This window comes from Scyliorhinus torazame, chromosome 2, assembly GCF_047496885.1.
Source record: "Scyliorhinus torazame isolate Kashiwa2021f chromosome 2, sScyTor2.1, whole genome shotgun sequence".
In the NCBI taxonomy this organism is placed as follows: Eukaryota; Metazoa; Chordata; class Chondrichthyes; order Carcharhiniformes; family Scyliorhinidae; genus Scyliorhinus; species Scyliorhinus torazame.
The window spans coordinates 88,514,543-88,540,028 of record NC_092708.1 but is presented as its reverse complement, the minus strand read 5'-3'; the positions used below and the strand labels follow the sequence as shown (position 1 = coordinate 88,540,028).

At 49.7% G+C, this 25,486-nt stretch overlaps 1 protein-coding gene across 5 annotated transcripts in view; it reads left to right on the top strand.

Moving 5' to 3' along the window:
• The window catches only part of LOC140389546 (xin actin-binding repeat-containing protein 2-like), a 298,487-nt gene that overhangs the window by 118,192 nt on the left and 154,809 nt on the right, over positions 1-25,486 (top strand). Inside the window, exon 1 of one of the 5 annotated variants that reach the window (XM_072473805.1) lies at positions 19,651-19,686. The exons of the other annotated variants lie outside the window; for them this stretch is intronic. The gene's annotated coding sequence lies outside the window, so the exon portion shown is untranslated. Of the gene's footprint in view, positions 1-19,650; positions 19,687-25,486 lie in introns of those variants that run through there. 5 annotated transcript variants of the gene reach the window in all.

Genomic DNA, 25,486 nt, shown 5'->3' with positions numbered 1-25,486 from the left:
CTATTTTTGTTTGCACATTCAGTCCCTTTTGCCTCTGCCAAATGGAAACCTGAGTTGGTTGTACAGCCATGCTGATTCCTTTGCAGTTTGGTTGTTGGCTTTATCTGCATGTTGCTTTCACTAGAGCTGAAGTTGTAATCACTCTCAGGGATGATCATTCATTGCTTTGCCGTTGACATGCTAATGGTTACATAGATGGCACTCAGAAAGCGACATTCCAATGCTTGCTAAAGTTAATGACAAAATGCCAGCGGATGATTTATTCATGTTGATTCCAACCTGAAACCTCCCCCACCCCTAACAGCCCTCAAGAAGGTGAAGCTGAGCAGTCTTCTGGAACTGCATTCTATGTGACAAAGTCACTCCCCTAGTGCAGTTAGGTGGGGAGTTTCAAGATTTTGACCTCGCGATGATGAAGGAGTGCTGATATATTTGCAAGCCACACACCGTCCTGATGTGAGAGGAGTACTTGGCAGTCGTGGGGTTTCCACATGCTTGATGCCGTTATTCTTCTAGGTGGTAGAGGTGAGACGTACTGCTGAAGTAGCCTCGTTGACAACTTTTTGTACCTTGATATTCTCAGACAATGAAGCAGTCCATGTCCAAATGCAGCAAGACCTGGACAATATGCAGGCTTGGGCTGACAAGTATCAAGTTACATTCGCGCCACACAAGTGCCAGGCAATGACCATCTCCTACAAAAGATGATCTAACCACCGCCCCTTGACATTCAATGGCACTACCATCGCTGAATCCGCCCCAATCAACATCCTGGGGGTTACCATTGAGCAGTAACTGAACTGGACTAGCCATATTAATACTGTGGCTACCAGGGCAGGTCAAAGACTAGGCATCCTACGGCGAGTAACTCACCTCCTGACCTCTTAAAGCCTGTTCATCATCTACAAGCCACAACTCAGGAGTGCAATGGAATACTCTCCACTTGCCTGGATGAGTGCAGCTACAACAACACTCAAGAAGCTCAACACCATCTAGGACAAAGCAGCCCGCTTGATTGCTCTCCCTTCCACAAATATTCAAACCCTCCACCACTGATGAACAGTGACAGCCATGTGTACCATCCACAAGATGCATTTCAGTAACTCACCAAGGTTCCTTAGACAACACCTTCCAAACCCACAACCACTACCATCTAGAAGGACAAGATCAGCAGATACCTGGGAACCCAACCATCTGGAGGTTCCCCTCCAAGTCACTCACCACCCTTACTTCGAAATATATTGCCGCTCCTTCACCGTCGCTGGGATAACATCCTGGAACTCCCTCCCTAATAGCACAGTGGTGTACCTACCCCTCAAAGACTGCAGCGTTTCATGAAGGTAAATCATCACCACCTTCTGAAGGGCAACCAGGGATGGGCAATAAATGCTGGCCTAACCAGCGACCCCCACATCCTGTAAATAAATTTTAAAAAGTATACGACACATAGCTCAACAACAATGAAGTCGTGGAGGGAGTGAATGTTTAAGGTGCTGGATAGGGTGCTGATCAACCAGGCTGAATACTGTGGGTGCTGCACTCAGTTAGGCAAGTGGAGAGTATTCCATTTCACTCCTGACCCGTGCCTTATAGGTGGTCACCAATAACTATGATTATTGGTACTAACTTTTTATTCCAGATTTTTAAATTTAATTAACTTAATTCAAAAACATTCAAAATGATAGAACTTGAACTCACTTTTTCAGATTATTAGTTTGAACCTTTGGATTAGTCGCCTGGTAGCTAGTGACAATTTTTAAAGGGACTGTCACTTAATTAAGCCAAATTACAGGTGCATTTTCTAAAAAATAGCAACTTGTCTCATAGTTTAACATCTGTGGTATAAAGGGTTAATATTAGATGTATCTAAACACATAGCCGGAATTTGTCAAAGTGTCAGGCTAATACTGAAAACTGGGCCGGGATTCTCCCCTACCCGGCGGGGCGGGGGGCCCCGGCGGGATGCAGTGGCGGGAACCACTCCGGCCGCCCCTAAGGTGCGGATTTCTCCGCACCTTTAGGGGCCAAGCACTCACCGTGAGGGGTTAGGCCGACGCCGGAGTGGTTTCCACTCCACTGGCTGACGTGGAAGGCCTTTGGCGCCATGCCAGCCGGGGCTGAAAGGACTTCGCCAGGCGGCGGAAGTCCGCGCATGCGCGGGAGCATCAGCGGCCGCTGACGTCATCCCCGCGCATGCGCAGGGGGGTGTTTCTTACATGTCGGCCATTGCGGAGGCTGTGGCCGAGGCGGAAGGAAAAGAGTGCCCCCCACGGCACAGGCCCGCCCGCGGATCGGTGGGCCCCGATTGCGGGCCAGGCCACCGTGGGGGCACCCCCCAGGGCCAGACCGGCCCGCGCCACCCCAGGACCCTGGAGCCCGCCCGCACCGCCAGTCCCGCCGATAAGGTAGGTGGATTGATTCACGTCGGCGCGAGTGGCATGACAGCAGCGGGACTTCGGTCCATTGCGGGCCGGTGAATCGCCGGGGGGGGTGGGGTCGCCGACCGGCGCGCCGCGATTCCTGCCCCCGCCCAATTTTCGGTGCCGGAGAATTTGGCGGCCAGCAGGGGCGGGAGTCACGCCGCCCCCCGGCTATTCTCCGACCCGGCGAGGGGGCGGAGAATCCCGCCCCTGGTGTGTAACTCAGACCAGTTTTCTCTCCAGATATTAAGGCTCGGTTTACAGCGTCACTTTGATGGGTGGGACCTTAGAAGCAGCAACCGGCTCCACAGAGATTGGAGCGCAATCTTTAAATAGCGCGCCAATCAGCACTGCAGCCTAACAGCCCCAGTGCCTATTATGGAGGCATTGGGGGTTCTCCCCTCACTTCTGATAATCCTCACTGACATTGCTTTACCCTGCCCCTGACAATTATTGTGGCATTCCATCCCCCCCCGACAATCCTCATCAGTATTCCCCTCAAACCACCATCACTGCAGAAGAATCCACCCTCCTTAGTGACCTCTGTCCCCTCCGCAAAACACACATAAATGCACCCTCCCTCATGGGACTCCCACTATGGCTCGTCCCGGCACTGCCCCAGCACAGGTTGGCACTATCAAGTTGGCTGCCAAGTTGTCATAGTGTCCACCTGGCAGTGCCAACATATGCCAGAGCACTGCTTGGGTTTGTCCCTCAAAATCGCATCGAGTTTATATCATCAGTGATATTGGTTCACATAATAACAGAGCAAAAATAGCTCCATGTAGAACGTTGTGTGGAGACTATCTTGTAAATAGTTGGCATAGAGTTTGCTAACAATATATCTGGAAGACCAGGACCACACCCACAACATGCCAGACCAAAGGCAACAATAACAGATGGTGGAAAAGGTTAAATAAGACAAAATGAGCAGCAAGTGAAAGGATCAGTGAGAAAATCAACTGCAGGATAAGGACAACACAGAATGAATTTCAGCTGTACTCCAGAAGAAGTAACAATCAAAAGCAGAGATGGAAAATGTTTTGCCTTTACCAAAGCGCTTCAACCATGGAGAGGGCCCCGGATCATGCCAAGAAGTGGTAGAACAGGCATCACAGGATTATCAAGTACAGAACAGCATTGGGGATAGCAGAAAAGATTAGCAAGAAGCAGGTCAGTACCTTACTATACGACATAGACAGCATTACAGATTATGTCATGGTCAGATAAGGCATAAACAAAGACACAGCATCATATGATGAAGTTATCAAAGAAAGCCATTGATACTAACTTTAATCTTTGGAAAAACACCATCATAGAGTGAGAAAATGGAATAGATGCACCCAAAGTCAGGAAAAGAACATAGCTTCCTTTATTGCCGAGGCCTATTGATTAGCAGAATGTTGTGAAATACCAGAGACCTGAAGGACGAATTAACTGGATTGGCATTAGAGTCTCAGAAGAGACACTCCAAATCTTTGCAGTTGTGGAAAGACTTGACCTATTCAAAAGCAGTACAGATAGCGAGGTACTTAGAAGAGAGAAAGCAAAACAAAAGGTTTATTTGTGGTGAAATTTTGTGGAGAAAACAGGCTAATACAGTCCAGTTTATAGCATGAAAAAATGCAGCATACTTAACCTCAAACTGCCACTATTCAGCATTCTCATTGTGAAAGGAAAAGATTGCATTGGCACAAATGCCAAAAATGTGGAGGCCATTTTAAATCAGTCCAAATAATTAAAGGATAAACAGCCAAGACCATGAAGGCATTCGAGAAATTGACGGAGAAAAAGAACCAGAAGTAACCTTCTTCAGGGAAGTCAGGTTCAAATGGAAGTGATTCGAGTGCAGATATTACAGTCAATGGACATAAAAAACAACTTCACTTTTGACACTGGAGCAGAAATTTCAATTCTGTCAGATACAGAGAAGTGGTTAAAAGCATAGATACTCCAGTAATTAACCGTAGAGCTCCATAGTCTAGGAGGCATTCAGCTGAAGCACAAGGGGCAGTTGGCTGCAGAACATCATGTAAAAAAAGAGAAATCACCCAGAAACCATGGCTGGACTTTTCCAGTCATTCTCGCAAGTGGGATCTTCCAGAATATCATCTTGGCATGATGATTTCAGGCAGCTCTCTGTTCAAAATCATTAATCTTGCAGTTTGAAAAGGAGAACTGAAAGCACTTAGCATTTCTGAATTTGCCAACAGCTGTCAATCAGAACAAGACTTTTTATAAACATTGAGCTTAGGACCAATGGGGAGTTCTTCAGATGGATTTAAGGGAACGATAATAAACAAATCTCCTGCCTGGTGTTTCCAAACCATTTATTAATCAAATGCTAGTTAAAGGTACTGCACTATGAAATGGAATGAATGCAAAGAATATCTAAGGATCGCAGGGGATTTCAAAGCTTTTCAACTGTTGTGAGCTTTCTCGGAAGGCTTGGAGACTTCAAAAAGCTGCAGTGTTAAAAGCATGGGGCTGGTGAGCAGATGTGAAGAAAGGAAAATAATTTGAGGCTTCCTGGCTTGTATCTTCAATGAACTGTCTGATCTGCTCATCAGCTGTCAGGCAGAGCAGTTCATGATGACTTTGAACAGAGGGTTGCCTGAAATCACCATGCCAAGAGTGAACTTTAGGTTGCCCAGGGCTAGGAGGGGCAGTCCAGACACCAGATCCACATCATAGTACTGTATTCCATAGCATCCATACTGTGCAGAAGAAGGTCATTCAGCCCATCAAAACTGCACTGATCTTCTGAAAGAGCACCCTACCTAGGCCCAATCTCCTGCCTTATCCCTGTAGCCCAACCTAACCTGTGGACACTAAGGGGCAATTCAGCTTGGCCAATCCACCTGACCGGCACATCTTTGGACTGTGGGAGGAAACGGAGCACCCAGCGGAAACCTACACAGACATGGGGAGAACATGCAAACTCCACACAGTCACCCGAGGTTGGAATTGATCCCGGGTCCCTGGCACTGTGAAGCAGCAGTGCTAACCACTGTGGAACCGTGCCACCATGCTCCCTATCTGGGGGGGAGAGTCCGAGCTCAACCCCTTAAACCAAGCCCAAGCCCAACCAACACCAAGGACCCTTTGGGAACCTTCCCTCTGCAGCCTGGCAGCAGCAGGGGTGGGGGTGGGGGGGGGGATGTAAAAAATTGACTTACCTCCTTTATCCCTCTTGGGGTCCATCATGCCAGTTCCATGCTTGTCAAGACCTGCACAAAAAACCCACCCAGTGGAGATCCCCCTGGGGGGTGGTGGAGATAGTAGGAGGGCCAAGCATCAGGGTTCAAGCCCACTGATCATATTGAAAACAGGGGATTTACATAATTCCAGGATTCCCACGCACTCTGGGGGCATTTCTGGGCCACTGGGGATTCTCCGCCTGATCAGGATTCCCAATTTCAGAGGGCAAGAGTGGAGATTCACTACCTATATTACGTCCCTGGAGGATTTTAGATCGAACTCTGCTGACAGAATGCTGAGAAATGCCAAGAAAATCAACACCAAGAAAGATCAGCTGGAGGTCAGCTGGAGAATCGGTTCTTCAACTTGGCGATACGGCAACTGAGTCAGCTCTTGATCTGGCAGTTTCAAAGGCCTGTCATCTGGGGCGTCATTCTCCGACCACCCAGAGGGTCGGAGAATGGCCGTTGGCCGCCGTGAATCCCGCCCCTGCCGGTTGCCGAAGTCTCCGAAGGGAGAAAAGTCGGCGGGGCGTTAATGTCGCCGCTGCCTTCGGAGAATGGCACGGGTCTGCGCAAGGCAGCCGATTTTCGGCCTGCCGATATTCTCCCTTCCGGATGGGCCGAAGTCCCGTCGACGTGATGACCATTCACGTCGACGTAAATTAAACCTCCTTTTCATCAGCGTGACCCTGTGCTCCAGGTTCACGCCGACCAGCGTGGAGGTGAGTGACGGCCTGGGGGGTTGGCTCTGGGCAGGCGATGGCGTGGCCGCAGTCTGAATGCGTGAGGAGAGGTGTGTCTCGGGTTGTGTGTGTGTGTGTGTGTGTGTGTGTGTGCGGCGGGGGGGGGGGGGGTGGTGGTTAGAGTGGGCTGGGCTCCGGGGGAGTGCCGGGAGGGGAGTCCGTGCCGGGGAGGGGGATGGGGGGGTCCGTGCCGGGGAGGGGGATGGGGGAGGGTCCGTGCCGGGGTGGAGGTTGGGGGGGGGATCCGTTCCGGGGAGGAAGTTGGGGTCCGTGCCGGGGAGGGGGATGGGGGGGTCCGTGCCGAGGAGGGGGATGGGGGGTCCGTTCCGGGGAGGAGGTTGGGGTCCGTGCCGGGGTAGAGGTTGGGGGGGGGGTCCGTGCCGGGGAGGGGGAAGGGGGGGGTCCGTGCCGGGGATGGGGGTGCGAGGGCAAGTGAGTTGGTCCACCTGGCCAGGTGCCAGCCTCCAACAGTTGGACCCATGCGGTCCATGCCACCTGGCTGGGGGGAGGAGGGGATATGGGCAATGATGACATGTCGTCGTTTCCCCCCCCCTCCCCCCCCCCCCCCAACCAGGCCGTCATGTTTTCTGATCATCCAGCGATGTTGGCCACCGTGGCGGCAGCCGCTAATGTCTATCTTGCCCTGGATGAGGAGGAGGAGGAGGAGCGTGCCAGAGAGGCGGCGCAGGCTGCCGCAGAGGGACAGGTGGCAGCCGCCCAGGCTGGAGGGACACCTGACCGACAGGACGAGGAGGGGGAGGAGGACGTCGCGGCCCCACGGCAAGGGAGGCACCCGAGGGCGCCCCGTGTGTACCGGCCCCGGCAGTCATACCAGGACGGGAATGCAGGAGGAGACTCCGGATGAGGCGGGAAACCGTGGCACATATCTGCCACCTGCTGGCACGCCTGTCACCGCGTGGCACTGGCGGGGACACCCTCTCCCCGTGTCCGTCAAGGTTACGGTGGCCCTGAACATTTAAGCACCGGGGTCATTCCAGGCACCGAGTGGGGACCTGTCCGGCATATTGCAGACATCGGTGCATCGGTGCATCCGGGCAGTGACAGATGCCCTATATGCCATGGCGCACCGCTACATCCGCTTCCCCGTGGACCAGGGCAGCCAAGATGCCCGGGCCGTGGGCTTCTCTGCCGTGGCCGAGTTCCCCATGGTCCACGGCGTGATCGATGGGATGCACGTCGCCGTGCGGCCACCTGCAGATAACAGGGCCGTGTTCACCAATAGGAAGGGGACCTATTCGATGAACATACAGGTGGTCTGCGACCACCGCATGATGATCCTGCACGTCTGCGCCCGTTACCCAGGCAGTGTACACGACTCATACGTGTTGTCGCGGTCATCCATCCCCGGCATGTACGAGGGACGCCATCCCCGGCTGAGGGGCTGGTTGCTGGGCGACAGGGGCTACCCATTGCGATCGTGGCTGATGACGCCTATACGGAGGCCACGCAATGAGGCGGAGAACCGCTACAATGATGCCCATGTAGCGACAAGGGGAGTGATAGAGAGGTGCTTTGGCGTGGTGTAGATGCGTTTCAGGTGCTTGGACCTCTCTGGGGGCGCCCTCCAGTATCGGTCAGATAGGGTCGGCCGCATCATTGTGGTGTGCTGCGTCCTGCACAACATAGCCCAGCAGAGGGGCGATGTGCCGCAGGCAGAGGAGGGCGGAGTGGAGGAGCAGCAGGAAGAGGCGCAGTCCTCCCCAGATGAGGGGGATGGGGGTAATGGCCAGGGCAGACGGGGTAGACACAGGCGAGTGGCTGTCCACCGTTACCGGCTGGCCCAGCGGGCACGGGACAGACTGATAGCCGCCCGCTTCACTGACTAGATGGGCGTGGGAATCGGGTAGTATGGCCACAGACCGCACACCATGGCAACAGCCGGCCACCCACACCCCCCACCCATCCACCCACCCAGCACCCTCACCCCCCTCCCCAACCCCACCCACCCCACCCGCATGCACACCACCCCCCCATTGCCGATCCACCTGCGGCACAACGGGCCGGGCTCACACAGTTGCGGGTGGACACATGTCTATTGCAGGCCATGGAGGATGATGGCAACCCGCCCTGCGGTGAGCTCCTGGCTCCACATCGTTGCACTATGTCTGACCCATGGCCACAGTACCGCCATCCACCCGGACCATCCCTGCATGCGGCTTTGACACTGCAGCGTACGGTCCCGTCCTCTGCCCGGGGGATGTTGATGGCGGCCCAGGGGGAAGGGGGCAGACTCACCTGGGGCTGAGGTAAGACCACCCCTCACACACACACTTGCGCTCAACGTACATGACACCCCTGCACGCTTTGTCAGAGCACAAAGGCAGTTTCTGTAGGTGTAACATTGACTTTAATAACCAAAGGAGGTCATGCACGTGCCCTAGCCCCTAAAACTCATCTGTGCTCTGCACCCGTGCCAGCTTACTCAGTGTCTAATTGTTTGGCCTTACGGGCCCTTTGACTACGTCCACGTGGTTCCCCAGACGATACAGCAGAACTGGAGGTGGACTCCTGTGATTCCTGCCCTCTGACACTGGATCCCTTTGGCGGCCGTTTCCTGGGCGTCCTGGCCTAGATGGGCCAGGCTGCGGCCCGGGCTACTGGGATGGCGAGCTGCCAGCCTGTCCTGCCCGTTGCCCACCCGATGCACCTGGGACGGAAGGGGGGGAGTCCGAGGTGTCACAGTGTACCGGGACCTTCCCTACAGGGGGAGCCAGGACGGACCACACCACCTCCTCCTCCCTCGGGGTGCCCGATGGCCCCCAGGGCTCTACATGGGTGGGGGATGTGAACGGATTGGCCATCCGATGCCCCCCCGACATCTGGCGCTGCCAGTCCTGGAGGCCGGTGCTGGTATCGACAGGGGTCTGCAGGTTTGCAGCCATGGAGCCCAGGGGGTTGGCAAAACCCTGTCTGTGACAGTGCAACGCCGGCCCGCACATGGCCACTGGCGCCGATGCCCTCAGTGATGGCCTGCAGCGACTGGGCCATGGCCTGCTGAGACTGGGCCATGGCCTGCAGAGACTGGGCTATGGCGTTGAGCGCCTCTGCCATCTGGCGCTGGCACTGGCTCATGGCCTCCTGTGGGAGGGCAGCCATGTCCTGGGCCACAAACGCCGCCTGCACGGAAAGCCCCAGGCCTCGCAAACCGTTCCCCATGTCTGACACCGTCGCACCCATTGCCTCCACCGCAGACGCCACCCGTGCGGTGTCAGCCTGGGTGGCACGCATGACCGGCACCACTCCCAGCTCCTGGACGCGGGTGGACTCCTCCACCTGCGACTGCAGCCGCCGCAAGCCGGCCGTCACCCTCTTCGCTCGTCTCCGGGTCGGTGGTTGCATCGAATCTATGTGTGGGTGTTGTAACTCCAGGAACCCGGGATCCACCTGGGCGGCAGATGTTCGCTTGGGCTGGGATGCCCTCCGACCGCCCGGCCCCTCTGCTGCTCCTACCTACACCTGCTGTCCCGGGACGGCTGTGTTGTGCGCACCAGTGAGTGTACCAGACGCCTCATCACTAAAGTGCCCAACCGAGGTGAGTGTTCCTGCGATGGTGGAGGGTGTTGGTGACAGCAGTGGCGTTGTGTCGTGCTCTTCATTCCACTCTGAGTCCATGGCACTTTGGGGTGTGGGTTCGTCTCCACCCATCCACTCTGAGTCACTGTCCGGTATTTCGTCTTCCTGGGTAGTGCTGTCCCGGGTAGGGGTGTCCTGGGCAGTATGTGGAGTCTATGTGGGTAGAGTTGAGGAACCACAAAGGCAAAAAAACCATAATGGGAGTTATGTACAGGCCTCCTAACAGTGGCCAGGACCGGGGGCACAAAATGCACCACAAACTAGAAAGTGCATGTCAGAAAGGCAAGGTCACAGTGATCATGGGGGACTTCAATATGCAGGTGGACTGGGTAAATAATGCTGCCAGTGGACCCAAGGAAAGGGAATTCATTGAATGTTTACAGGAGGGCTTTTTGGAACAGCTTGTGATGGAGCCCACGAGGGAACAGGCCATTCTGGACTTAGTGTTATGTAATGAGACAGACTTGATTAAAGATCTTAAAGTAAGGGAGCACTTAGGAGGCAGTGATCATAATATGGTAGAATTCAATCTCCAATTTGAAAGAAAGAAGGTAGAATCAGATGTAAAGGTGTTACAGTTAAATAAAGGTAACTACAGGGGCATGAGGGAGGAACTGATGAAAATCGACTGGGAGCAGAGCCTAGTGGGAAAGGCAGTAGAACAGCAATGGCAGGAGTTTCTGGGAGTAATTGAGGATACAGTACAGAGGTTCATCCCAAATAAAAGAAAGGTTATCAGAGGGGGGATTCGGTAGCCATGGCTGACAAAGGATGTTAGGGAATGCATCAAAGCAAAAGAGAAAGCCTATAATGTGGCAAAGAGTAGTGGGAAGTCAGAAGATTGGGAAGGCTACAAAAACAAACAGAGGATAACAAAGAGAGAAATAAGGAAAGAGAGGATCAAATATGAAGGTAGGCTAGCCAGTAACATTAGGAATGATAGTAAAAGTTTCTTTAAATACATTAAAAACAAACGGGAGGCAAAAGTAGACATTGGGCCGCTCCAAAATGACGCTGGTAATCTAGTGATGGGAGACAAGGAAATAGCTGAGGAACTAAATAAGTACTTTGCGTCAATCTTCACAGTAGAAGACATGAGTAATATCCCAACAATTCAGGAGAGTCAGGGGGCAGAGTTGAATATGGTAGCCATCACAAAGGAGAAAGTGCTAGAGAAACTAAGAGGTCTAAAAATTGATAAATCTCAAGGCCCAGATGGACTACATCCTAGAGTTCTAAAGGAGATAGCTGAAGAAATAGTGGAGGCGTTAGTTATGATCTTTCAAAAGTCACTGGAGTCAGGGAAAGTCCCAGAGGATTGGAAAATCGCTGTTGTAACCCCCCTGTTCAAGAAGGGAACAAGGAAAAAGATGGAAAATTATAGGCCAATTAGCCTAACCTCGGTTGTTGGCAAGATTCTAGAATCCATTGTTAAGGATGGGATTTCTAAATTCTTGGAAGTGCAGGGTCAGATTAGGACAAGTCAGCATGGATTTAGTAAGGGGAGGTCGTGCCTGGCAAACCTGTTAGAGTTCTTTGAAGAGGTAACAAATAGGTTAGACCAAGGAGAGCCAATGGATGTTATCTATCTTGACTTCCAAAAGGCCTTTGATAAGGTGCCTCACAGGAGACTGCTGAGTAAAATAAGGGCCCATGGTATTCGAGACAAGGTACTAACATGGATTGACGATTGGCTGTCAGGAAGAAGGCAGATAGTTGGGATAAAAGGTTCTTTTTCGGAATGGCAACCGGTGACGAGTGGTGTCCCGCAGGGTTCAGTGTTGGGGCCACAGCTGTTCTCTTTATATATTAACGATCTGGATGACGGGACTGGGGGCATTCTGGCTAAGTTTGCCGATGATACGAAGATAGGTGGAGGGGCAGGTAGTATGGAGGAGGTGGGGAGGCTGCAGAAAGATTTAGACAGTTTAAGGGAGTGGTCCAAGAAATGGCTGATGAAATTCAACGTGGGCAAGTGCGAGGTCTTGCACTTTGGAAAAAAGAATAGAGGCATGGACTATTTTCTAAACGGTGACAAAATTCATAATGCTGAAGTGCAAAGGGACTTGGGAGTCTTAGTCCAGGATTCTCTAAAGGTAAACTTGCAGGTTGAGTCCGTAATTAAGAAAGCAAATGCAATGTTGTCATTCATCTCAAGAGGCTTGGAATATAAAAGCAGGGATGTACTTCTGAAGCTTTATAAAGCATTAGTTAGGCCCCATTTAGAATACTGTGAGCAATTTTGGGCCCCACACCTCAGGAAGGACATACTGGAACTGGAGCGGGTCCAGCGGAGATTCACAAGGATGATCCCAGGAATGGTAGGCCTAACATACGGTGAACGTCTGAGGATCCTGGGATTATATTCATTGGAGTTTAGGAGGTTGAGCGGAGATCTAATAGAAACTTACAAGATAATGAATGGCTTAGATAGGGTGGATGTAGGAAGTTGTTTCCATTAGCAGGGGAGACTAGGACCCGGGGGCACAGCCTTAGAATAAAAGGGAGTCACTTTAGAACAGAGATGAGGAGAAATTTCTTCAGCCAGAGAGTGGTGTGTCTGTGGAATTCATTGCCACAGAGGGCGGTGGAGGCCAGGACGTTGAGTGTCTTTAAGACCGAAGTTGATAAATTCTTGATTTCTCGAGGAATTAAGGGCTATGGAGAGAGAGCGGGTAAATGGAGTTGAAATCAGCCATGATTGAATGGTGGAGTGGACTCGATGGGCCGAATGCCCTTACTTCCGCTCCTATGTCTTATGGTCTTATGGTCTTATAGTACGCCCCCCGACCTCTGCATCAGCAACCTCCCAGTCGTCAGGTCCGCCAGCCAGTTCCAGGGCCCTTTACTCATGTTTGGTCAGTGGCCTCTCATCAGCGGGCCCTCCTCCAGTCCTCACATGCTCCCTATTGTTGTGTGCGCGCTTCTCCTGTGGGGGGGGGGGGGGGGGGGGTGGCAGGGGTAAAAGGCAACAATGTTAGGCAGGTATATGAATGCACACCATCGGTTGCGCGTGCATTGCAGAGGTTAAGGTTAGGGCTGGATTCGCTTGGGGATATGGGGGTTATGGGGGAGGGGGGATATGGGGGATATGGGGGAGGGGGAAGGAGGGATATGGGGAGGGGGGATATGGGGAGGTGGATATGGGGGAGGGGGGATATGGGGAGGGGGGATATGGGGGAGGGGGATATGGGGTAGGGGGGATATGGGGGAGGGGGGATATGGGGGAAGGGTGGATATGGGGGAGGGGGGATATGGGGGATATGGGGAGGGGGGATATGGGGGAGGGGGGATATGGGGGAGGGGGATATGGGGGAGGCTCAACCTGCCTGCTCTGACGAGGTCGTTCACCTTCTTGTGGCACCGGGTGCCTGTCCGCGGTGTCAGGGCCACAGCGGTGACGGCCTCTGCCACTTCCCTCCACCGACGCCGGCTGTGGCGTGGGGCAACTCTGCGGCCGTGCCCGGGATACAGGGCGTCCCTCCTCTGCTCCACCACGTCCAGGAGCGCCTCCACATCCCGTGACTCGAACCTCGGGGCTGAGCGGCGGCCAGCCACCCGGTCGGGTGTTCCGGTCGGGTGTTCCGGTCGGGTGGGAGGGAGCAGCGCGACCTTATGAGCCGTCACGCCATGCGGCGCATATGACGCTGCATGGCGTGAACCACTGCGCAAGCCCGGATCCCGTTACGTTGCTGCTAGCCCATTTCGGGCCGGAGACATTCGACCCATTTTTCCGACGTGACGCAAGTCGGATTTGCGCAGTTTTTTGCGCCGATCGGCGGACTTTCCGCCGATAACGGAGAATTTCGCCCCGATGACTATTAATATTATCAAAGTAATTGATGAGAAACTTGGCCGATTAGTGCAAAACATCCAACTTATGCTGTAGAACTGCAGAATACTGGTAAAAGTCTTGACGAAGCTGAGCAGAGAATTCCTAGTGTGCAAAATGCAACTACCTGGGTAGAGGCCTGTTTGCAATCTATCAAAATGTAGCTGCTCACAATGTTGGAACATCTGGAAAATATAGAGAACCGAAGCTGGAGAAAAATGTCTGGATTATCGGTTTACCAGAGGAAGCTGAGGGCAAGTTCCCAGTTAATTTCTTGGAGTATTGGCTACCACGCTTCTCAACGGAAGCCGGGCACATTAAACTGGAAAGTGCACCGCGCTTATTTGCTCTGAGGTCCAGGGACAACCAACTGCCCCAGCCCATAATTATGCATTTCCACAACTTCAGGAATTGCCAAAAAGTGATGGAGGCAGCTAGACAAAGTCAAACTTTTCTCTAAGATGGATCAAAGGTCTCTTTTATCAACATTTTCCATCAGCGATACAACAGAGACGCAAGGGTTTAAACAAAGTTAGAACATGTCTGAAGGCCATCGGTGCATAGCATGCCTGCCTGTACCTAGCCACACTGAGGGTGACATTCAACAATTCTCCAAAAACATTCGATACACTCTCAAAAACCCCAGGCTTTCATGAACTCTGTGGAAGACAATAATTTAAGTCCCTCAGCTGAATGACATTATTTTATAGATTGCAGTTGACCTCAAATTTTGGACATTATCCCTTTTTATTATACTCTCTTATTTTGCACTTGTCCTTATCATTCTGACAGGGATGGCCTAGTAACTGACCACTAAAAGGCATATTTTCCGTAAGAAATGCTGGGACTCGTACGGACTTTTGATGACAATATTCTTCAGCGTGTTTTTTTTTAGTCAATTAATGCAATTTGCAGGTGGTATGACATTAGTGCTGTATGAGAAATGTGTATCTTTCTTGTTTATATATTTACTTAAAATAACATTGTACATATTATCTGCCTCCTTATCTCATTTTATGTTAAATATGCCATAGTTAGGTGATGGACGTGTGACTTAATTCTTAATAAGCATGGTTAGATTACAGAGATGACGCCATGTTCTCTTTTTGTTCATATTATATTTCAATTTTTCTTTCTTGAAGAGAGAGGTTCTTTGTTATAAACATGGGATGTCAAACAAGGCTTCACATTTGATGTGGAAACCCCCCTTAGCGTTAACTGTTTAAGATTGTTTGTTCTGTTGATTAAAATGTCCTTGAGTGTTTTTTTCATTTTGGGTTTAAAGAATTGTTAGTTGGTGACTGGTGTTCTTGTAAAGGTATGGACAAGTTTCATTTTTTAGAAAATGACGGTATAATATGTCGCTGGCTTCTTGTGCAACTGGGCATAGGGGAGGTGAGTTATTGTGCGCACCTCAGCGGGAGGGGAACATCAATGTCAGGTCAAAGGCCAACTTTCCTTTTTATCGATATCCTACATTCTTTTCTACTGACTAGCTAATGGCAGTAGCTACATTGAAAATTTGCTCATTCAGTGTATGAGGGATACAGCTTCCTTATAAAAGAAAAATGTTTCTCCCTTTTCTCAAAAAGGAGAAAGTGGGTATAGCCCTGACACAGGAGACTCATTCAGATGACATAGAACATCTGAAATTGAAGCGGGATTGGGTCGAGAAAATGGGGCGAAATTCTCCGGAAACGGCACGATGTCCGCCGACTGGCGCCCAAAACGGCGCAAATCAGTCGGGCATCGCGCCGCCCCAAAGGTGCGGAATGCTCCGCATCTTTGGGGGCCGAGCCCCAACCTTAAGGGGCTAGGTCGGCGCCGGAGGGATTTCCGCCCCGCCAGCTGGCGGAAACGGCCTTTGGTGCCCCGCCAGCTGGCGCGGAAATGACATCTCCGGGGGGCGCATGCGCGGGAGCATTAGCGGCCGCCGATGGCATTCCCGCGCATGCGCGGTGGAGGGAGTCTCTTCCGCCTCCGTCATGGTGGAGACCGTGGCGGAGGCGGAAGGGAAAGAGTGCCCCCACGGCACAGGCCCGCCCATGGATCGGTGGGCACCGATCGCAGGCCAAGCCACCGTGGGGGCACCCCCCGGGGCCAGATCACCCCGCGCCCCCCCCAGGACCCGGAGCCCGCCCGCGCCCCTTGTCCTGCCGGTAAGGTAGGTGGGTTAATCCACGCCGGCAGGACAGGCATTTTAGCGGCGGGACTTCGGCCCATCCGGGCCGGAGAATCATGGAGGGTGGGCCTGCCAACCAGCGCGGCGCGATTCCGACCCCCGCCGAATCTCTGGTGCCGGAGACTTCGACAACCGTCGGGGGCGGGATTCACGCCAGTCCCCGGCGATTCTCCGACCCGGCGGGGGGTCGGAGAATTTCGCCCATGGTTCCTGCCTCATTTTCGACCAGTAGCCAAGGGGTCACGATTTTTATTCATAAAATCCTGCATTTAGGATAAAGGGGGAAGATGTCATAGTCATAGAACATACAGTGCAGAAGGAGGCTATTCGGCCCATCGAGTCTGCACCGACCCACTTAAGCCCTCACTTCCACCATAACCCCATAACCCAATAACCCCTCCTAACCTTTTTGGTCACTAAGGGCAATTTATCATGGCCAATCCACCAAACCTAAGATATGTGATTATCAAAGGAATACTGCAAGAGGAAAGTATTTTGATAATGAATGTTTATGGTCTGCCAAATTACTCTCCTGATTTTATTACTAAAGTCTTCATGGATTTGTAGAATGAGAGTCAACAAAGTATTTTACAGGAGGGGACTTCAACTGTCACCAAAATCCTTTGATTGACAAGTTTCCTATAACTAGGAATCCACCGACAAAACAGGCGAAGGCACTAACATCTGTACACGATGAATTAGAATATTTGGATGTTTGGAGAATATTGCACGCCAAGGACAAACATCTTCTTCTCAGCTCCCCACTAATTTAATACCAGAATGGATAATTTTTTCATGCCAGAAGCACTATTACACTCTGGTTTCCTGCTCCACAGGAAGTATTGTGATCTCTGATCATGCTCCTGTGTTCTTGGTATTTTCACTCAGGGCGATATATTTACAATCTAGATAATGGGAATTTAACACATCTCTGCTAAAAGATCACAATTTTATTTATTTTAAATCTGAATTTGACCATTTTGATTCAATCAGTTCTCTTTCTGAAGTAACCTCTCAATCCTGTGGGAGACTTGTAAGGCTTTTGCAAGCGGGTTGGTAATTTCCAAGATGACCAACCAAAAGCTTAAAATAATGGAACAACAGCATCGGCTAGAAGTAAAACTGTCCCAAGCAGAAAGAAAGTATGTTAGAAATCCTAGCCATTTAGTGTTGTCAAGGTGCCCAGGTTGGCACTTCAAGTTGGCAAGGGCGCTACCCGGGTGCCAGGTTGGTGGTGCCAAGCTGACATTCTTTCCATGACGGGGATGGAGCCTAGGAGTGTCCTGTGCGGGCACGTGGCATGGGGGTGGGGGGGGGGGGGGGGGTGGGGGTGGGGGGGGGGTGGGGGGGGGTTGTGGTTGGGGGGGGGGGGGCGGGGGACTGAGGACGCCTTTATATGTGCGTTGGGGCTTAGGAGGAGCTTGGTGGTTGCGTTGGGGGGTTGAGAAATCAGGACATCATTTAAAAATGGCATCCCGATCTCCTCCTGCACTGAGGATTTCTGACGACCGGAGCTCCTCAGTGCAGGAAACAAGACTAAGTGTGGGCACATTGGAGAATTCCCCGCTGAGGCCCTGAATAGGAACAGAGTCCCTTTAGATAGCATGGGGTTTCTCGGAGCTCCAAGCGATCGGAAACACCTGGCTAAAAAAAAAGCAGAGATACTCCAGCCATCAACCGAAACACTCCATGGTCTGGGAGGCATTCAGCTGAAGGTCAAGGGATGGTTGGCTGCAAAACTCTACATAAAAGAAGAGAAATCACAGAAATCATGGCTGGAATTTTCCTGTTGTTCTTCCTGGTGGGGTCTATTGGTCCCGCTGGCCGCGAACCCTCTCGCCACAGGTTCCTCTGCCTGGTTGGGGAGGTGCGGGTGATGCATAGTAAGGGAAACTCTGTCGACCGCAGCGGAATCAGAAGATCCCGCCACCTACCGATGGTGGGCTGTCTCTGTCGCCATGAAATACGCCACGGAGACGGCAAGGAAAATCCCGCCCTTTGTATGTGATCCACAATCAAGAATGTTCGCTGTTAAGCCAGAAAGCTTGAACTGATTTGCAACTTCTATTTAAAGGAGATGAGTTGGAAATCCTGATGGGAAACAGACGGATGTTTCCCTGGAACAGCAGGAGAAAGAACCAGAATATGTGCAAGGCAAGACAGCAGATACATTCAGTGGGCTTCTCCGCCGGCAGGATTCTCCATTGCGCTGGGAGCGCGCCCACACCCGCGGGTTTCCCAGCGGCTTGGGGTAGCCACAATGGGAAATGCCATTGGAAGGTGGCGGGAAAGGAGAATCCCACTGCCGGCGAGGACACCCCACCCAGGAAAACGCGGCTGACGGACGAGAGAGTCCTGCCCATCATCACACATTTTGTTGGGAAGCCTGACAAGAGGACAAATATCTTGTTAAGGACGTCGAGTCATCCAACTCATCCATAACAAAATTCTTACCAGCAACCACATGGAAGCTGAAAGTAATGAAAGCTGAAACTCCAGGCACAGAAATCAGATGAAGAATGTACTAAAATCAGAGATTACTGCAAAAACTGGATGACCAGAATATTTTCCTAACAATATCATCCCAAAACAGTATTTTGAGCAACGCAGACACCTCAGCACAGTCGACAATATTCCCGGTGCTGCTACTGGGACCAGAGAACTGCTGCTCATTTGATTGGCATGCAGCATTTAGAGGGATACTTCTTCCCTGATGAGTGCAGTAGTCTCGCCCTGAGCCAATTAATGCCCAACGAGCATTAAATGACTGTGTGGAAAAGCACCAGAGCGAGGGTGTGCTCTCCAGCAACCTTTTTGCCAGGTATTAGTAATGCGGCGGTGGGAATGTGGGTGCTGGGAATCCTAGAAAAACATAAAATCCTACCCAAGTGTTTCTTTTTGCTAAAGCTGATCTAGTAGCTGTAAATGAAGGAGCATTAGCTCACCATACTCTGTGGCACAGCCACACTTCAGGATCTCGTGATTTGACATCTTAATTGATTAAAATATGACTGATGCACTATCAATTACAACGAGATGAGAGAAGAGAGTAATCGAGGCTTTATTACACAGAGATGTGTGGCCTCCCACAGCTGCTGCCGAAATGGCTGCAGTTCGGAGAGCACACACATTTATACTCTGCCTACTGGGCGGAGCCAGCAGGCAGGGATCTACCCCCGTACCTGTAGTACAGGGGCCTTACCGTAATACCCTCGTAAGCAGTGCAGTATATACAATATAATACAACAGTGGTGACTACCACAATGACACCATTTTTCTGCATGCAAACAAATCTAAGACAATAATTTGCAATGCATTAACTCCATAATCGACAGAGAAACCGCAGGTGTTAGTAAATCAAACAAAAAGGACCCTGTTTGTGTGCAACTAGCAGACAAAACACAAAAAATTGTTGTGTTTTCTTTTCTACCGTGTCAAAGGTATGATATGCAGTGTGAATTTCTACATCAATTGGGTGAGTAACATTCTCTTAGTGGAAAGATTTTTAAGCATTGTGCAAACAACAGCGATACAAACTTTGCTACTGCTAAGTGCACTGGGAAAAACAACATCTGGTGAAAATTGCAAGTCACATTAGGGCGAGAGAACATTGGTATTGATTGCTGCCCTCATTTCTTTCATAACTGTCTGCAAACAGCAGTTGGCAACAAGATGAGGAAATGACAGGCACTTCCTCAGTAACCACTTAATTGTAAGTTATACTTACTTTTTCACTTATAATCAATGCTATAGTTACAAGTATTTCTTTTTAATGGGACTCGATGATCTTGTATTTAATCTAAATGTCTGTACAGCAGAGTTCTGATTGATTGCTGCTGAATCTGCTTGAATGCAAATAATTTCATCAGGTATTCGGCACAGGGCAAAATGGTCACCTTACCAGCAACGTAACTATTATTTTGATTATGCTACCTTACTTGCCAGAGCATCACTGGTAAAGGATTCTCATCCCCCTCCTTTGCATTTGTAGCCCCAGAGTCCCACAAATATCTATCCTCAGTATCCTCCATGTGCACTCATCCAAAGAATTCCACATGTATATGGGAGGTGCTCAACTGTTCCTGTGTGCCACCTGTTTTGACGCTCCACTGCCTGATAGCCAGTTTTGGATTATTTGCAATTTTGTCCAGTTATTGAGAAGTCCAATGGCTGAAGCCATTTCAAGTCCATATGACCCTTCAGTCATTTAGCATGGTGGTAGTGCTACCGAGCTACTCTTGCTGTTGGACAATGAAGTCCCTCACCCAGAGTACCTTCTGCACCCTTGCCACCCTCAGTGCTTCCCCAAGTGGTGTTCAACATGGAGGAGTACTGATTTACCAGCTGTGAAGTTGATACATGGTGCTTACCCATGTTTAACCTGGTGACTTCATGGAGTCTAGAGTGAATATTGAGGACTCCCAGGGTTATGACTGTATACCATTGTGATAACACCTCTGCTGACTCTGTCCTGTGGGACCCCTGGGGCGGGATTCTCCGACCCCCCGCCGGGTGCTGAATCACACATTGGTCACCTTACAAATATATTACTTGGGTCATTTTCGAACTCTGTGGTTTAAATTGCACAGTAAAAAGGAGAGTTGCAATGGATATTAAATTTATATATGGTGGGTGGGATTATCCGTTCCCGATGACAGTCAATGAACTTTGGGCTGCGCAGCCGAATCCCCCACCCTGGGTCCTGCCACGATGTGGCCATAAAAATCCCAAATGTAAAATTCTGAGTAAACCCAATACTTTACCACAGAAGCACTCATGTTTTATTTCTTGTTACCTGGAACAGAATGTTTCTATAGGTGACTTGAATAGAACAATTGTGCTTCGTAATTGTTCTATTTAAGTGCCTCTCCCTCCAGCAGGGCAGAATGTCCCTGGAATTATTATTTGAACTTGGAGCTTATACTCTGATAAACAATCAATGTTTAAGCCATCAATTATCCCGATTGGTAGCAAGCAGGCCACATTAAGTGCTCTGTGTATGTAATAGAAACTGCAAGCAAACCACATGACTTTGTGTGCAGATAACCTCTTGATGCATGGAAGTTTCCAATGAACACTCTGGACTTTGAACAAACTACTTGGTGCTTAAGTAAAAGCTCTGCATAGCTCTGAATATATAAACAGCCCTGATTTTTTAAAACTTCTAACTAATGTGCAAATCTTAATAGCCAGGATAGATGTCACATACATCGCATAATTTCCATCGTTATCTTTGGCCATGGGCTGTCCAATGTAACATGCCTACTGCAGAAAGAAAATAAAAAGGGACTTTTTTCTTTGTCTTATATTTATTTGAAGTTGTGATTGTTAATGTGTGACAATTACTGCAGCGCATTCCTTCAGGGTCAAATTGATTCACTCTATTGCGTATCAGCAACGCCAAATCACATTTGTGACCTGACATGCCTAATTAAATACATTCCCTTTAATTGCAAATAAAATATGGGCGCTACCTCCAATAAAATGCAAATGTATGGATCTAACCATTATGCATTTTCTTGTTTGAGCACTCCAGCAACTTAAAATTTTTTAAAAAACTTTTGCTTCTAGATGGCTACAATACGATGTTCAAAGTTCTTGTAATGAGCAATTACATAATAATAATGCAGTTATACAGTTTTTCAGAGTATTATTCATCACAAAATTCAGATGTCAGAAAATATACATTTATTGGTATGATAATAATTTTAATTCTGGCTGTATACAGTACCTAACTGTTTTGTATAATCAAAGAAAGAACTTGCACTTTATGACATCTTTTATGATTTCAGGCCACAAGCAACTACTTTTGAAGTGTAGCCATTTAATGTAAAATTTGTGACAGCAAGGTTCCACAAACAGCAATAAGACAATGATCAGCTAATCTGCTTTTAGCAATATTGGTTGAGGGATAAATACTGAGCAGAACCTCAGCAAAGCTCCCTGCACTTCTTTATATAATTGCATAGGATCTTATCCATTTTACCTGAGAGGAGAGGTGGGATCTGGATTCATGTCTCCAATAGATTCCCTCAGTAGCGCACTGAAGTGCCAGACTAGATTCAATGCTCAAGTCTCTGGAATGGAACTTAAATCTTGTACTTCTGGCTCTGAGAGTCCTAGTAAGTGAGCCAAGACTGGCATCCCAAGAAGCATGTGATATGTTTCTCTGGTCCAAAATGTTAATAATCAGGAGTTCTAACTAGTATCTTCAGAGACAGAGAATAGCAAATGGCATGGGTTTAAGATGATGAAAATAATGTAAAAAATGGGAAGTTGGTGTTACAACATATTATATTAAGCAACAGTGGACGCAGTATGCGGCCCAATAATAAAGTAACTGGAGCACAAAAGAAGAGATCCGTTTATCACCTACTAATTAAGTGAAGAACAACACGCTGAGGAATAATAAACCCTCCGGTTCTAATTATTGACGTGTGCCCATTTTACAAGGGCCTAAGAATGCAATATTCTGTGTACATGCTCAACTGCAACAAAAGTGTGCCTCCCACCTTACTGGCAAAGGTTGAAGTTTTGGCGCCCAGGGCCAGAACTTGAAATATATACAAATAGGATTCTGGGCCCCTTTCTGAGATTGGGCTATCCTGCACACTGTAATCAGGATAACTCGATCTGAAATATATTTTTGGCAAAAACTCAGAGGAAAGATTGATTTGCGTATACGTCGGCTCTGTTCAACTGTAGCAGATTTCGACTTAGATTTGGGGGTGATTCTCCGAGCCCCGCGCTGGGCTGGGGAATCGCCGCAACCGCGCCCCGACGCTGGCACGCGATTCTCAGGCGTGCGGAGAATCGGCGCCATTTGTGCTGGCGCGTTTGACGCGGCGCGGGCCGGGGGCCGCTGTAATCGGCAGGGTCGTCGATTCTCCGGCCCGGATGGGCTAAGTGGCCGCGCGGATACGACAGAGTCCCGCCGGCGCCGTTCACCCCTGGTCGCTGCCGGCAGGAACTCTGCGCGAAGGGTCAGGGGGCGGCCTGTGGGGCAGTGAAAAGTGATCCTTCACCGGGAGAGGGCCTCTGATGTGGTCTGGCCCGCGATCAGGGCCCACCGATCGGCGGGCTGGCCTCTTCCCCCCCCGGGCCTACTTTGTTGAGTGGCCGGCCCCTGAACACCGACACCATGTTGAGTCGGGGCCGGCGCGCTGAAGAAGTCCCCCGCGTATGCGTAGGCTGGCGCGGCCCAACTGCGCATGCGCGTGTTGGCACGGCGCCCATTTGGCACCGGGAAGGGAGGCTGGAGCGGCGTGAACCATGCTGGCCCCTGTGGGGCATAGAATCGGTCGTCCCCATGCCCATTTTGCGCTGTCGTGAAACGCGACGGCGTTCACGACGGCGCGAACACTTGGTCTCCATTTTGGAGAATTGCCCCCTTACTGTCACGTGTAAATACATAGACATAGACGTTGGGTGAAGCATACGGATTCTAGTTCTAAAACTGGAGAGAAGATGTGTAGAAAACTAGCAGAATTGTCACAGCCATCTTTTCCAGCTGTAGCAATTACTGATTTTTGATTCCAATTATTGTACAAGTCTCAACTTCATTGTGGGTTTTCCCTAAAATGTTAATGTAGTGATCTGTACATCTGTACATATATCTGCACATACACCAGGCACTACAGCACAGATGTAACAGCCACAGCATCTCTAGAGGGCAGTATCAGAGAGGGTATAAAGGGTCCAACCCAAGGGAGGATCCGCCTCTTTCAGAAGCACAAGGCGAGTGAGCAGCAACAGACAGAGACAGCTCAGCATAGGCAGTTTACCTTAGCTTCTCTGGTCATACCTCTTGACTGTATTATATCTAGTTAAGCTCTGGAAACAGAACAAACCCACTGAATAAAGTATTTGTGTTAACTGGAAGTCTACAATCTTTATTCAGACTTAGAGAATAAAATATGGTACTAGAAGTGATTTCAGAAAGCTAGCTAGACACCAGCAAGAGAAGAAAAACTTAAACCAGATATTCGACTGTGGAAGACTTCGCAGCAAATGGATCCTCAACGACTAACTGATTCGATGGAACTTGTTGGAACCCCACGGCAGTTGGAAACAGCCGGTAATTTCAGTTATAACTGGAAAATGTTTGAACAGCTGTTGCAAATATTTATTACAGCTAATGATTTAAGCACTGCCTCTGACACAACAAAAATAGCCCAACTACTCTCAACAGGAGGGCATGAAGCTAGAGAAATCTATAATTGCTTTAATTACTTAGAAGGTGAGGACAACACCAAATTAGAAGTTATACTCAAAAAATGTGATGAATGCTGTAACAGTCAGTCTGGTGAGATGCTGGAAAGATTTAAATCTTGTCAGAGAAACGGAGGGTCCATCTCTAATTTTATTACAAATCTCAAGTTAATACCACAAGGCTGTGATTATGCTGATTTCGGAGACACTATGTTAAAGGATCAATTAATTTCTGGACTATCTGATAAAAATTTGAGGGAAGAACTTTCACAAAATAAGTATCTAACTCTAGAAATCGCTATAAAAAATGCCTTGCTTATCAACAAAAACAAAGTCAATACTTTGAGTCTCTACAAACACAGAAACATCATTTAGAAAACAAAGTCAGTACAAATGGCGCAAACACTCACCACGAGGCAGAGGCAGGGTTGAATTGGAGGAAGATGGAGGTTCTGAGTGGCAGCCATCTTGAGAAAGGAGCCGCACATGCGCAGTTGCGAAAAGTGCGCACAGTACAGGAAAGTCGGAGTGCGCATGTGCAATCGAGTCCTACACATGACATCACGAGCGTCATGACGTCAGAGGACCAGGACCACGCCCACTTAAAAGGGAAATACACGAAAATGAACAAAAAGAAGTTTAAAGCTGCAAAACCCAATTTTCTTGCCTCAAAAGACAGAACAATGCCCGAACTTACGCCAGCAGTTGAAAATAACTTTCACAACACCCTGGAACAAGCAGTTAGCACTGCCCTAGAAGATGATATGGTCCTTGTAGACTATGACTCAGACGAAGATTTCATCTTGGGAGATGACTACCCTCGTACCAAATCCGAACCGCAACTAGAGGTGTCGTACCGTGAAGACTCCGACGATGAGTTCTTCGGATTGGGGAATCTTCAGCCCAGCATATATGACATCCCGACTCGTGAGTGCAGGATTATGCTGCGGCCTGATGCCAAGAAACAAAAAGTGGTTCACGCACCACGAAGGGTCCCAGCCTCCACACAAGAAGAAAATGAAATGAAATTAAATGAAATGAAATGAAAATTGCTTAATGTCACAAGTAGGCTTCAAATGGAAGTTACTGTGAAAAGCCTCTAGTCGCCACATTCCAGCGCCTGTTCGGGGAGGCTGTTATGGGAATTGAACCGTGCTGCTGGCCTGCCTTGGTCTGCTTTCAAAGTCAGCGATTTAGCCCTGTGCTAAACAGCCCCTTAAGATGATTTGTTCATTGAACATGAAGAGAGCGATCACAACTCCGAAACAAAAAGCGATGATTTGTCCATCGAAAAATACACG